The sequence below is a fragment of the Halichoerus grypus genome, chromosome 8 (assembly GCF_964656455.1).
Source record: "Halichoerus grypus chromosome 8, mHalGry1.hap1.1, whole genome shotgun sequence".
Taxonomy (NCBI): domain Eukaryota; kingdom Metazoa; phylum Chordata; class Mammalia; order Carnivora; family Phocidae; genus Halichoerus; species Halichoerus grypus.
Genome location: NC_135719.1, coordinates 68,803,443 through 68,817,334, shown reverse-complemented (window position 1 = coordinate 68,817,334; position 13,892 = coordinate 68,803,443). Strand labels below are relative to the sequence as shown.

The window sequence follows — 13,892 nt, the reverse complement described above, 5'->3', positions numbered from 1 at the left end:
TAGCAAACATGACCAGAAACTTGAAAAGCACGTAAGCACTGAACTTGCCCTCTTTTGCTGGTTTTGGAACCTAGATTGTGAAGAAACCCAAGATAGCTGACTGCCTCACATAAGTGAGCCCAGACAACACCAAAAAAAGAACCATTCATCTGGGCCCAAACTGCCAATCCACCGAATAGTTAAATTGTTGTTTTAGCCTCTGAACTTTGGGGTGGTTTGTTTGAAGGCAAAAGCTAACTGAGGAAATGAACACAACATACAAGTGCATGGGAAAAATGAATGTGTACATTAGTCTAAATGGACTAAGATTTGTCTAAAAAGGTTCTGATCATAGAGAAAGAATACATACGTGCGAAAGGTAAAGTTCAGACTAAAAATCAGGCTAGGAAGAAAATGAACTCATTCTATTTCAGGAGACAAAAGGGAGCCACTGAAGGACTTGGGAGCATGGGGAGGATATAAAGCAATAGGAAAGGAAGTCCAGTTAGAACTACTATTATCTAGATACACTAAAGTAATAAAATTCTCCTATTTGGAGGGGAAGCTAGATAATTCACAAAATAAAAACAGTGTGGTTTTTATAAGTAGTGCCATATATAGTTTATGTTAGATTCTGCTCTAATAGAAAAATAGGAAAATTATTTTAAAGATTTATTTATTTGAGAGAGAGAGAGAGAGACCTCACACACGTGAGTGCCCATGAGCAGGGGGAGCAGCAGAGGGTGAAGGAGACAAGCAGACTGCCCACTAAGCGGGGATCCCAACTCGGGGCTCGATCCTGGTACCCTGAGATCATGATCTGAGCCAAAATCAGGAGTCGGGTGCTTAACCAACTGGGCCACCCAGGTACCTCAGGAAAATTATTTTTACCTACAATTTTAATCCCAACAGAAAGAATGCTAGCATTAATCATCAGAAGAGCTTATGACGTGTCTAAAGGGTATAGAAGATATTTTTGAAACTATATTTGGGCATAAAGATAATACATAGATTTCTAATGACAGCATAGCTGTGAAATATGACTCCTCTTTCTTTGAGATTTAAATATACTCACCAGACCACTGCAGTTCCTGGCCACAATAAAGTAATAGGGACCATATTTACCCTCCCACCTTCAACAACTAGAAAAAAGGACAATGGATTTTTTTTTTTTTTTAAAGATTTTATTTATTTGTTTGACACAGAGAGACAGCGAGAGAGGGAACATAAGCAGGGGGAGTGGGAGAGGGAGAAGCAGGCCCCCTGCCGAGCAGGGAGCCCGATGCGGGGCTCCATCCCAGGACCCTGAGATCATAACCTGAGCCAAAGGCAGACGCTCAACCTACTGAGCCACCCAGGCGCCCCAGGACAATGGATTTTAGACACTATAGAAAACAGGCACTACAGAACAGGGATCCATGAGAAAAGGGAAATAAGTAAGGCAAGTCTTACAATTGCCCCCAACTCACCACTTGAGACAGAATTTCCAGGCAACAGCACAGGAATGGGGAAAACAAAGAGAGCCCAACAGTCTCACTGAGTTGAGGAGACAAAATTCAGAGTTCTGGGGAAGTCAAAACAGGACAAAACACTGGAAAGGAGAGATCAGCACAATGAGCTGTGGCTATCTAAAGAGGACTGATTCCCCTTGAGACTCTGGCTGAGTACTTAAAAGTGTATGTGTGTAAGGAAGTGAAGTGATCAAAGTTAGGTTCAAATCACTGGAAATGGGCAGGCAGAACAATCTCTGCCTATAGCAGTAGGCTGCAAATAGTTTGCATACTCACCAGACAGGGTGAAAAAGACCTTCAAAAACATCCAGGACCTTGAATGCATCAAACTATTTTCAATTAACTTAACTGTATCCCAAAATAAACCCCCAAAATATTTAAAGGAATGCAAAAAAAAAAAAAAAAAATTCTAGCACATAACAATGTAAAATCATAATGCCTAGCACTCAAACAAATTACCAGGGATGCAAATAAGGAAAAATATCGTCAATAAAAACAGACCCAAGTCAAAGCAATCTTGAGAAAGAAAAACAAAGATGGAGGTATCACAATCCCAGATTTCAAGATCTACTACAAAGCTATAATAATCAAAACAGTGTGGTATTGGCACAAAAACAGACACATAGATCAATGAAACAAAACCCAGAAATAAAACCAACATTTATGGTCAATTAGTCTGCAACAAAATGAGCAAGATTAAACAATGGAGAAAAGACGGTCTCTTTAGTACATGGTGCTGGGAACACTAGACAGCTACATGCAAAAGGATGAAACTGGACCACTTTCTTATACCATACACAAAAATGAACTCAAAATGGATTAAAGACCTCACTGTGAGACCTGAAACCATAAAATTCCTAGAAGAAAATATAGGCAGTAATCTCTCTGACATTGGCCTTAGCAACATTTTTCTAGATAGGTCTGTGCAGGAAGGGAACAGGAAATTAAAAATAAACTATTCAGACTACACCAAAATAAAAAGCTTTTGCACAGTAAAGGAAACCATCAACAAAACGAAAAGGTAACCAACTGAATGGGAGAAGATATTTGCAAATGATATATGTGATAAGGAGTCAATATCCAAAATATATAAAGAACTTAGACAACTCAATGGCAAAAAAACCCAAATAATCCAATTTAAAAATGGGCAGAGGTCCTAAATAGACATTTTTCCAGAGAAGACATACAGATGGCCAACATACACATGAAAAGATGTTCAACATCACTAATTATTAGGGAAATGCAAATTAAAACCACAATGAGGTATCATCTTATACCTGTCAGAATGGCTAGCATCAGAAAGATAAGAAATAGGGGCGCCTGGGTGACTCAGTCATTAAGCATCTGCCTTCGGCTCAGGTCATGATCCCAGGTCCTGGGATCGAGCCCCACATCGGGCTCCCTGCTCGGCGGGAAGCCTGCTTCTCCCTCTCCCACTCCCCCTGCTTGTGTTCCTGCTCTCGCTCTCTCTCTCTCTGTCAAATAAATAAATAAAATATTTTTTAAAAAAGATAAGAAATAACAAGTGTTAGCAAGGATGTGGAGAAAAACGAATCCTCTTAAACAACTGGTGTAATGCAAATTGGTATAGCCACTGTGGAAAACAGTATGGACATTCCTCAAAACACTAAAACTAGAAATACCATACGATCCAGTAATTCCACTACTAGGTATCTACCCAAAAAAAAAAAAAAAAAAAGAAAACATTAATTCAAAAAGATATATGCACCCCCATGTTTACTGAAGCATTACTTACAAAAGCCAAGATACAGAAGCAAACTAAGTGTCCATCAAGAGATGAATGAATAAAGAAGAACTTATATATATGGAATAATATAGAATGCGGAATATTACTCAGTCATAAAAGAATGAGATCTTGCCATCTGTGACAAGATGGATAGACCTAGAGGGTATTATGCTAAGTGAAATAAGTCAGACAGAGAAAGACTAATACCATATTTCACTTATATGTGGAATCTTAAAAACAAACAAACAAACAGTTAACTAAAAAAATCAGACCCACAAAAACAAAGAACAAACTGCTGGTTGTCACAGGGGACGGCAGTGGTGGGATGTGCAAAATGTATGAAGGGGAATGAGAGGTATAGGCTTCTAGTAATGGAATTAATAAGTCACAGAGATGAAAGGTTAAACATAGGAAATATAGTCAATGGTACTGTAATAGCATTGTATGGTAACAGATGGAAGCTACACTTGTGGTGAGCATAGCATAACTCTAGACTTGCTTTAGCACTATGCTGTACACACCTGAAACTAATGTAACATTGTGTATCAATTATACTTCAAGACAAAGGAAGGAAAGAGGGAGGGACTGAGGGAGGGAAGGAAGGAGAGAAGGAAGGAGGGAAGAAAGGAAGGGAGGGAGGGAAGGGAGGAAGAAAGGAAGAAAGGGAGAAAGAAAGAGAAAAAAAGAGAGAAAAAGGAAGGAAGGAAGGAAAGGAAAGGAAGGAAGGAAGGGTGAAAAAAGAAAAGAAAGAAAGAAAGAAAAGAAAAAGAAAGAAAGAAAGAAAGAAGAAAGAAAAGAAAAGAAAAAAGAAAAGTAAAAACAGACCCAGAAAAGATACAGATGATAGAACCGATAGACAAGGAATTCTAGACATGAAAAGTAGATTATCTGAGATAAAAAACAAACAAAAAAAACCCCAACACTGTATAAGATTAACACCAGATTAGCTACCATAGAAAAAGGGATTAGTGAACTTCAAGAAAGAGGAAAAAACTACCCAAAATTAAACATACAGAGAAAAAGAAACCAAACCAACACAGCATCAGTTAGCTAAGCGCTAACAACAAAAAGCCTAACATACATGTAACTGGAGTCCCAGAAGGAAAGAACAGATTGTTTACACTTTTACTTTGTTGTCAGTTACTGTAACCATACTGTCTTATATAAAGTTTCTCTCCACTTTTAGTAGACATTTTAATTTCTAGATACACTTATTGGGCCCAGAAAGATTTCATGCTTAGGGGGAAAAAAATCTAAAGAGAAATGTCTTAAATCTTTTCAAATTTGATGAAAACTATAAATATACCAAACACCCGCTATTATTAAAATGAAAGATCAGATGCTTTCAAAGTAATCATGATTTATTATGTAAATAATATTTAGAATACATAATCTATATTCCAAAAATAGATAAATATAGTTAGATGCAGAGTGGCTATCTCATATATCTCAAAAGGCAAAATACTATATTTTTCACATTATAAAAAATAATCTCAATTATGTATTTAAACAAGCTGAGATACAGACACAAATTTTCAGAGACTACACAACAGGTAAGTTTTCAAGACATCTAATAATATTAATGTAAACAACAGAGTCAAGAACTGGATAAAACCCACAGGATTTTGTTTTTGTTTTACCCCACAGGTTTTAGCAAGAGCCTCTCTAAAGGGTTATTAAAAAGTGATGAAGGGCGCCTGGGTGGCTCAGTTGTTTAAGCGACTGCCTTCGGCTCAGGTCATGATCCTGGAGTCCCGGGATCAAGTCCCGCATCGGGCTCCCTGCTCAGCAGGTAGTCTGCTTCTCCCTCTCCTGCTCCCCCCCCCTCTTGTGCTCTCTCTCTCTCTCTCAAATAAATAAATAAAATCTTTAAAAAAAAAAAGTGATGAAGATTTGTGAATAACCCTATTTGCTGATAGCAAAAGGAAAGGAACATTTAGTTACCACCCTTACTTCAAATGTTCCTTCTAAACTTTTACAGGAGGTGAATTACGCTTCCAGCAGCATGGAATCTTTCTGGGTTCAATAAATATATTCAAGAAAGTAAAATATCTATTAAAGGGAAACTTTACAAGTCAGTATGGTTACAATTACTGACAACAGGATAAAAGTGTAAACAATCTAGTTCTATTCTCCCTGACTACAACACTAACAACTATAAAAGTACAGTGTAACTTACATGTCCAGATTGTAATGAAAACACGAAACAAGACCATTCCTTGGGTAAAATCTTCTGTAACCGTATCAACCAAACAAAGCATTATACCTATGATCTTCCCACTAAGACAAAGGAAAAAACATCAATACAGAAAACTTCCCTGTAATGATCTCCATTGTAATTATATTTTAAGTATATTAATTTCCCCTTTTAAAAATGCAAAACTGAGGTGAAAAGAGATTAAGTAATCTAAGGTCCTATGATATGTTACAGTAGAAATGATAATACATTCAAATCTCATCTTGATGCATAATTAACAGTTTATATTCATTTATTTTGTAAGCATTTATTAATTTAAGAGGTTAATGGCTCTAACCTTATTTTCTAATCCAAAATTAGGTGCCAGCATATGATAAGGGATTTTTTTTCTGATAAATGCATTATATATTTTAAACTTATAAAGATATTAAAATTATATCCTAATTACTTATACATTTTTTTTTAAAGATTTTATTTATTTATTTGACAGAGAGAGACACAGCGAGAGAGGGAACACAAGCAGGGGGAGTAGGAGAGGGAGAAGCAGGCTTCCCGCTGAGCGGGGAGCCCAATGCGGGGCTCGATCCCAGGACCCTGGGATCATGACCTGAGCCGAAGGCAGACGCGCTTAATGACTGAGCCACCCAGGCGCCCCTACTTATACATTTAATAACTCACCTATAAACTGCTAGATTCTAGCTAAGAGAGAATTCTCTACTTACCTGGAAGACCTCTTTCTTATAACCATACATACCCTCCTACTGGTAATGCCTAGTCCTAATTTCTGAGGTTCAAGCAGAGAATGTGAAACATAACATAGGAATTCTGTCAATACTCAAGCAATTGAAGCCTGGGAGAACCCAAAGTAGAAACTCATATTGGAGGAAGACATGAACTCTGTAGGACCAAATTTTTCAAAGTGTCCTGGCGTTCTGAAAGGATTTTGTCTGAAGCTGTTTCAAAAGTTGTGTGAGCATTTTCTTATTAAAAATTTTTATTAAAATTTAATTATTAAAAATATTATTATTATTTATTATTTTTAATTATTTAACTGCTTACACCTATAATATTATCTACTAACCTCTGAATCTGGTAGAGAATGTAGAATAAACTGTGGGTGACAAAACAGAAGACTACTTCCCTGAACCCACTTCCGAGACTGTTAGGTCTGTCTGTAAATACGTTCATGCATTTTCCCTTCATGATGCTTGGAACACCTGTAATTCCTTACTCTACAACAGATTGCCCTCCCTATATTGTAAGCTCTAAAAGTGACATTATTTTTGTCCTTTTCGCTGCCAAATCTCTAACCCCTAGCAGAGTAACACAGTAGATGCTTAACAAATATTTAACAAACGAATGGATAAAGCTATTAAAATAGTTCTAAGGAGAGATAATGAGGTGCAGAGAGGCTACTACATTAAGGTGGTAGCAAGGGAAATGAAAAGGAGAGATTTTGTGCAAGCAGAACCAGGGGAAAGAGGAAGCCAAAACATATATACAAAATGAGATTTTTGAGCTTGGGTGACTGATTAAATAGTAATACCTTCGTTTGTAGAATTAAAGCACTTGAAAGAGGGCTGACTTTTGTCTTGGACATGTTGAATTTTTTAAGTGCTAAATAAATGTAGCAGAATCGAAGTCCTAATCTAGTTTACTATCTACCATACGAATTAGTTTCCAGATGATTTTTTCAAATCAAATTTCATGAGAGGCAGGAGTCTCTTTGGCTATTTATTTTTTCCTATTTCTTCCCCCTCATCTCTGCCTTCTTGGCCATTGGGAAATGTTGATAAAACCATTTTTGAAGTATTTTAGAAACTGAAGCCCTTAGCGGATCAAAGAAAAAAAGAAAGAGGGGCTTCCCAAACTTAATACATAATATACAACACATGCGGAAAACTCAATGTCAGACAAAATACAGTATTTAGATAAACAAGGGAAACCATGCAAAATCACTTTTTAAAAAAGGCAATTACCTAGAAACTGCAAAAAGAAAAAAAGACAAGGATAAAAGGAAGCAACCCAAGTGTCCATCCATAGATGGATGAAGAAAAAGTGGTATATATACATGATAGAATATTATTCACCCATAAAAAAGAATGAGGTCTTGCCATTTGTGACAACATGGATGGACCTAGGGAGTATTTTGCTAAGTGAAATAATTCAGACAGAAAAGGATAAATACCATATGATTTCACTTATATGTGGAATCCAAAAACCAAAACAAACAAATAAACAAAAAAGCATTAACAGACCCATAAATACAAAGAACAAAGTGATGATTGCCACATGGGGGATGGGCAAAATAGGTGAAGGGGAGTGGGAGGTACAGGCTTCCAGTTATGGAATAAGTCTTGGGAAAAAAGGTTCAGCATAGGGAATACAGTGAATGGTACTGTAATAGCACTGTATGGGGACAGATGGTAGCTACACTTGTGGTGAGCACAAGATAACATATAGAGTTGTGTACATATGAAACTAATGTAACACTGTGTATCAACTACATATGTCAATGAATAAACAAAACAAAATAATGATAAAAAGCATTTTGGTAGAAACACATACAACGGCAAGTAAGTTTTCTAATTCAAACATTTAAAAATACTGATTCTTATTTTCAATAAAGTTGCAAACTTTCTGTAAAAAAAAAAATACTGATTCTTAAAACAAGGTTAGGTTAAGGAGCACCTGGGTGGCTCAGCCGGTTAAGCGGCTGCCTTCAGCTCAGGTCATGATCCCAGGGTCCTGGAATCGAGCCCCACATCCGGCTCCCTGCTCGGCGGGGAGCCTGCTCCTCCCTCTCCCTCTGCCTGCCTCTCTGTCTACTTGTTCTCTCCTCTCTCTCTATCTCTCTGTCAAATAAATAAATAAAAAATCTTTAAAACAAAACAAAACAAAACAAGGTTAGGTTAAATCTTGACAGCTTACCAGAGGGAGCCAAGAAGCTACCACCCCCCTTCTTCAGAAGACACTAAAACACCTCAGATTCTTTTCAAAGAACACTTCATTTTTTACCATGGAAAGCTTTACTCTAATCAAAGTGAAAGCAAATTTCATAATACAATAAAAAGGAACTATCAACATCCCAAAACATCAAGAATCTTATATACAAAGGTAAAACAAAACATGGGAAAAATTTCAGAATGTTTGCAAACATTTACAAGTACTGTATGTTCAATTAAGAATCAAGAACACATAAAATATAAAATAGGGGCACCTGGGTGGCTCAGTTGGTTAAGCGACTGCCTTCGGCTCAGGTCATGGTCCCAGGGTCCTGGGATCGAGCCCCACATCAAGCTCCCTGCTCTGCGGGAAGCCCGCTTCTCCCTCTCCCACTCCCCCTGCTTGTGTTCCCTCTCTCATTGTCTCTCTCTCTGTCAAATAAATAAATAGAAAATCTTTAAAAAAAAAAAAAAAAGAACATATAAAATAATTACAAAAAGAAGAATAATTATGTCTACCATAGTCATATAAAATAAATAAATATATACCAAGAAATCTCCTTAAAAATCACCTGTTTAAAAGATGAAATGGTCTGGCAAAATTGACATTCACATTATGTAAATAATTTAATTTCAATCTGTATTTTGAAGACTTTTATTTTTTAAAGTAATCTCTAGACCCAACATGTGGCTCAAACTCACAACCCCGAGATCAAGAGTCACATGCTCTTTGGGGCGCCTGAGTGGCTCAGATGGTTAAGCGTCTGCCTTCGGCTCAGGTCATGATCCCAGGGTCCTGGGATTGAGCCCCACGTCGGGCTCCCCGCTCAGCAGGAAGCCTGCTTCTCCCTCTCCCTCTGCCTCTCTCCCTGCTCACGCGCTCTCTCTCTCTCTCTCTCTCTCTGTATCTCAAATGAATAAATAAAATATTTAAAAAAAATAAGTCACATGTTCTACCAACTGAGCCAGTCAGGTGCCCCTCAATTTGTATTTTATTTTATTTATTTTTAAAGATTTTATTTATTTATTTGAGAGAGAGAATGAGAGAGAGAGAGCATGAGAGGGGGGAGGGTCAGAGGGAGAAGCAGACTCCCTGCCAAGCAGGGAGCCCGATGCGGGACTGGATCCTGGGACTCCAGGATCATGACCTGAGCCGAAGGCAGTCGCTTAACCAACTGAGCCACCCAGGCGCCCTGTATTTTAAATCTACAATCAAAGATCACCACATATTAAGGAAGATAGAAACTTTTGAGTGGTAATACTATATGTGTTGTACATATGCTGAAAATTCAGTTCTAAAAACCTCAACTTTTTCATATAGACTTAAAGGCTCTCGTATCAAACATGGAAATAAGACATTTAACCTGAAACACTGAGTATTTTATAGAATAAAAGCTATAAAAGTATTTTCAACACAAGGATTCTAGCCAGTAAAGCCTGGGGGGTGGGGAATCTACCACTGCCATCACTATTGTTTACCATATACTGGATAACAAAAAAATTTAATTTCAAAAATTTAAAAATATTGAAGATGTCCTGCAATATTACTAATCAAATAAACTGACAAACCACCAGCTATATATTTTTTTTTGTTTTTTTTTTTTAAAGATTTTTTATTTATTTATTTGACAGACACAGCGAGAGAGGGAACACAAGCAGGGGGAGTGGGAGAGGGAGAAGCAGGCCTCCCGTAGAGCGGGGAGCCCTATGCGGGGCTCGATCCCAGGACTCTGGGATCATGATCCGAGCCGAAGGCAGACACGTAACGACTGAGCCACCCAGGCGCCCCCCCCACCAGCTATATTTTGAGTATTTCGCAGAAAACCTCAAAAAGAGAGAAAAAAAAAATACATTACTAGAATATTTTTGAGTAACATATGCTCAAATTGTCTTTTTTTTTAAGGATTTATTTTAAAGTTTTATTAAAGTAATCTCTAGACCCAACATGGGGCTCAAACTCATGACCCTGAGATCAAGAGTTGCATTTTTTCCGACTGAGCCAGCCAGGCACCCCATATGCTCAAATTGTAAAGTTGCTTGCCACACGTCTATAAAATAATTTTTTTTTTTTTTTTTTTTTTTTTTTGAGACAGCACAAGTGGGAGAGGGGCAGAGGGAGTGGGAGAAAGAGAATCTTAAACAGGCTCCATGCTCAGTGTGGAGCCTGACACAGGGCTGGATCTCATGACTCTGAGGATCACGACCTGAGCTTAAATCAAGAGTGGGAAGTTTCACTGACTGAGCCACCCAGGCGCCCCTAAAGAATTTTTCTATAGGAGTTTTTTTTTTAAGTGGGGAAGGAAGTAAGCTACATTCTCCATTAATTCTCAAAGCCTGTTTTATTTTGCAAATCAATTCAGCCCACACTAGTTCAATATGGTCATTAAACCTTTTCCCTTATGTATTTTTTTTTTTTTTTTTTTAAAGATTTTATTTACTTATTTGACAGAGAGACAGCAAGAGAGGGAACACAAGCAGGGGGAGAGGGAGAGGGAGAAGCAGGCTTCCCGCAGAGCAGGGAGCCCGATGCGGGGCTCGATCCCAGGACCCTGGGATCATGACCTGAGCCGAAGGCAGACGCTTAACGACTGAGCCACCCAGGCGCCTCCGTATTTTTTTTTTTTTTAAGGCAACAAGCATTCATTAACTCACAGAGTTTCTGAGTGTTAGGAATCTGAGAGTGTCTTAGTTGGGTGGCTCCAGGTCAAAGTCTCTCTCGAGTGGCAGTCAAGTTCTCATCTCTATATATTACTTTTTAAAGTTATAAAACAAAGAATTGACTGCCCCTGCCAAAGTTACATTCCATGATCATAGTGAACTCAGCTCCATAACATTCATTTACATTGAAAAACCAACAATCTATCACTACAATTCTCACATTTTAGTGCATTTTTTATGTAAAATACCTTCAAAATGGTCTAAATTATACAAACTTCACTTCCAACACTACATTTAAAGACACTTGAAGTCCTACATAATTGAGTTCAATTTGCTAAAGCAAATGAGCCTAATCTCATGAAGATTTCCTAAGGCATTAAAATAATCAGTATTTTTTAAAGTCAAAAAAGACACAAAATCTGAAGTCCTACGCAATACAATAGAGAATTCACTAAATTATGTATTAACCATAGTACAAGATGAGCGAGATGTATTATTCTTAGCCCCCTACTGAAGATCAAATTTGTTTCAATTTCATATTAGAAGTTAAGTTAAAGAAGCTAAGGACTTCAATTTCCTTTATATGTCTAACACTGAAAGAGGAAAAACATTTCTTAACATTGTATCATAAAGGAAAAGTGCTAGAGAAACTTTCTTTCATAACCATGCTTCAAACATCGCTTTCAGTGCCTTGATAAAAACGTATCATACAGGAAAACATAAGCTTCTAAATTAAATATTCCTTTTGGTATCTTTTCAATTTGATAGATTGCAATATGCCATGGAAGTCATTATTTGAAAAATTTCTAGAGTTAATATTAATTCTTCAAGATTATTCATATTACTAATATTTGTCATCATTACTACTTCTTTATAAGAAATACATGGCATTCAATTTCCTCAGTACTTTAAAATCAATCTCCTATTTCCCCTTTCCCCAAAACAGAACGTTACTCTATTCTATTTAGCCAAAAGAAAACAGCAAACACATCTTTGTGGTCTAGTCTGGGAAATCAGTGTTTAGAAACCAATGCAACTGTTATTAATGGCTCAGAACCAAACACTGTAACAAAATACACTGAGTGGATCCTCCCTGTGTATGTACATGCGCCCATTCATAATAATGTGATCCTCACACATGCATACAAAATCTCAATTTCTATTGAATACCAGAACATCTTTACATAACATCTTATAACACAGGTTATAAGAAAACTGCCCTCTTTAATGTTCAAAGAAAGAACAATTTCTAAAGCTAAGGATGAGAAGAGTTAATACCGGGATTGCTGCCACCTATCAACTTTAATTCAAAGCAAAGTACAACTCAATGTCATTTTTACCTCTAATGCTGCCACGCTGAAACAAAATTAACTTCACTGTGCGATAAAGTATCCTGGCATCCCAGGGGATTATTTACTTCCCTGATTTGACATTACATATGTGTGGAGTCTTTTGTCCCTCCCACAGCATCCCAGAGTGTCAACATCATCTTAGTCAAGGCAAATGACGGGCAAATCCCTCAGGTCATTACTTCGAACCTTAAGTACCAAAAAGTCATGGCCTTCATCGTCGTTACTACACAGCGAACACTGTATAGTCCCATGCCCCCTTCTATTATATTTGGGGAAGCGGAGTGCGAAAGAAGCGCTCGGTGTATCCTGAGAATTCTGTGTTCAGTCCTGGTACCAGAAACAGCATGAATACAAGTAATATGTGGGTCACCCACAGAGAGAGAAACAGACGAAGCTTCGTGACCCTCCAAGTTCAGTGAAGACACCAAAAGCTTCTCGGGAAACGGGGCACAAGCCTTCGGGGAAAGGGGGCAGAAGCAGAAGGTCTCCGAGGTGGAGTGACTAGATCTGGCACAAGCCCAGGGCGTGGGCAGCGACCGAGGAGTCTCTCGTACCCTTCCCCTCCGCACCAGGGTCGGTCACTCCGCGAGGGGTGCGGCCGGAGGAGGGGGTCAGGACTGGGGGAGGGCGGGGCCCGGTGCGCCCCAGCAGCGCCCTGGGGGCTCGGGGGGGTGTGTCCTACCTGGGCCGTGGCGGACGCAGGGATTTCGGGCGGAGGGCTCGGATCCAGCTCAGGGCCAGGACCCGCAGATATCAACCCTTAGCAGGCGGGACCGCCGCCGCCTGCCCATCCCCCGCCGCCGACTGCGGCGGGACCCGAGCGCGGCTTCGAGGGCCGGCCGGCTTGGCAGTCCCCTCGGGTACCGTCCGCGTTTACTGGCGGCGGCGGCGGCTGCTGTTAATGCTGCTGCTGGCCGCCCCCAGCCGCTGCTCTTGTGCCAGCCCCTGTTCCTCCTCCTGCCGCCGCCGCCCCCGCCTCGTCCCCACCGCTCCCATCGCCGCTGCGGCGACTACTGCAGCGCCCGCTGACCCGACCCGACGTTATTCTCCCCCTTCGCAACCCGACACAGCCTAGCCCACCTGCCCTGCCAGTACGCACGCCCACCTCTCCGCCACAGGTGCTGATTGGAGAGCGCGTCCCGGGCCCGCCACGTCGGTTGGCTGGTCCCATTGCCTATCACGAAGTGGGCGGAGAGTCAGGCAGGGAGCGTCTCCGCCCCCCACCGGAGAATTGCCGCTATCTTCAGGTTTGCCTGAGAGGGCGAGTTACCGGGAAAGGAGCATCACAATGGCAGCGCGCATGTGCGCCGGAATTCTGGGCCTTGTAGTTCCAGCCGCAGCCGCAAACGCCCGCCGGTCCCGAGTCGAGAAGTAGAGCTTCTGAGACTAGTGGTTGGCGCACAGTGGTGTCCTCCTAGCTCAGTAGTTAACTTGCTTATAGGGGCATGATTGTGACCCCAGGATTGGGCTTTTTGGAAAAAAATCGGAAATGCGTTGTTACAT

At 39.8% G+C, this 13,892-nt stretch overlaps 1 protein-coding gene across 2 annotated transcripts in view; it reads right to left on the bottom strand.

Annotated features, from left to right (window-relative positions):
• The window catches only part of TTBK2 (tau tubulin kinase 2), a 147,766-nt gene extending 134,305 nt beyond the window's left edge, over positions 1-13,461 (bottom strand). Inside the window, exon 1 of one of the 2 annotated variants that reach the window (XM_036084591.2) lies at positions 13,072-13,461. The gene's annotated coding sequence lies outside the window, so the exon portion shown is untranslated. Of the gene's footprint in view, positions 1-12,377; positions 12,805-13,071 lie in introns of those variants that run through there. The other variant, XM_078079475.1, reaches the window with a different exon arrangement.
• Between the last annotated feature and the right edge of the window lie 431 nt (positions 13,462-13,892).